The sequence below is a fragment of the Nematolebias whitei genome, chromosome 23 (genome assembly GCF_014905685.2).
Source record: "Nematolebias whitei isolate Nwh7 chromosome 23, NemWhi1, whole genome shotgun sequence".
In the NCBI taxonomy this organism is placed as follows: domain Eukaryota; kingdom Metazoa; phylum Chordata; class Actinopteri; order Cyprinodontiformes; family Rivulidae; genus Nematolebias; species Nematolebias whitei.
In genome coordinates, this window is record NC_056520.1 from 2,469,156 (window position 1) to 2,470,628 (window position 1,473).

Here is a 1,473-nt window from a genome sequence, read left to right on the forward strand (position 1 = left end):
TCACAGGTTGCTGACTCCCTCCTGCCATACATCCCATAATAATCAGGCGACTTACCTCAGCTCAACTAGATTTCAGTGAATACGCTGCAGCGGCGATCGACTCCTCAGTGTTTACATCAACCTCAGTCCATGACACAAACCATGCCTGCAGGTGAGCAGCACAGGTGTCATAAAGGAAAATGTTAACAGGTTGTTCTTACCTGTGTGTGTCCGCGGCGGCCGCACGACTCGAGGTGAAAATCAACTCAAAGAAAAACAGATTTCTGAAGCAAACCAGTAAAACTTTGGTCTCTGCAGACAAGAGCCGAGGCAGAGCTGAGAGGAGGCAGCGCCGTCAAGCTGCGCATGCTCCACCGGAAGTACGGAGTTACACCTTCAAAATAAAAGAAGTAGCAGCTTCTAAAATAAAAATTCAGCTTTGTCTTGAAATTTTCACTTTAATTTCAGAATTCTGACAAAAAAAATGTCAGAATTCTTCCTTTTTTTTTTTTTACAGTTCCGAGATTAAATTACGAATCCTGTTTTTCTCTGAATTTTGTCTGTAGTCTCAGAATTTTTACAATTTTTTCCTCAGAAATCTGAGACTCTGTCATTAAAGTCAGAATTCTGGGAAAAAATGATTTGGTCCTAATCCCCCTACATACTAATATAACACTGAAATGAAAAATAAAGTTTAGATATCCTGAAGTTTAATTATTGGGGTGAAGTTGCCATAAAAGATCAGTTTTACTGGTATCAAGCTTGGATTTGGTGTGGTAGTAGCTGAGAATGATCCCTTACATATATTCTGAGCGCTGATTGCAGAACTTTGATGAGAATATTTCCCTGACTCTTTGGAGTGAACTCTCATCGCTGCGTGAATTTATATGGAATTGTCAGGATATAATCAATAAACGCAGGTGTACAAATGATCACCATTTGGAGGCAGTCCCTTTAAAGATGGCCGCTACAGCCAAGTCACATCAGAAAACACAACGATGGCGGAGCCAGTTTTACAAATATATTATAACAATCGGAGCGGTTGTAGCTGTGAAGCTCTGCTTGGCTGTTAGCAAAATATCTAATGAGCCATTGGGACAGATTTCAAAGAGAATTTGGGAAATAATCTTTAGACGTGCACATTTAAGACTTTTTGTGGCGATTCCATTTTTATGGTCACCATGGTTAATAGGCAGTAGCTTACACAAAAGTAGCTAGAACTCTGTCAGTTTTATAGACATTAACATTTTTTTTATTTTACAGATGTCTATAACGTTTCAATCAAATTTCTTTGTTCATTAGGTGGCGCTCATGTTTTGAGCTTTTATTTTGAAACAACTAACCAGAAATGAAATGGCAAATTTCGACCGATGGTCAGCTTCAAAATAAAATCAGACGCAAATAAAATCAGGCACTCAAAAAATAAATAAATAAAATCAGGCGCTCAAAATAAATAAATAAATAAAATCAGGCGCTCAAAATAAATAAATAAAT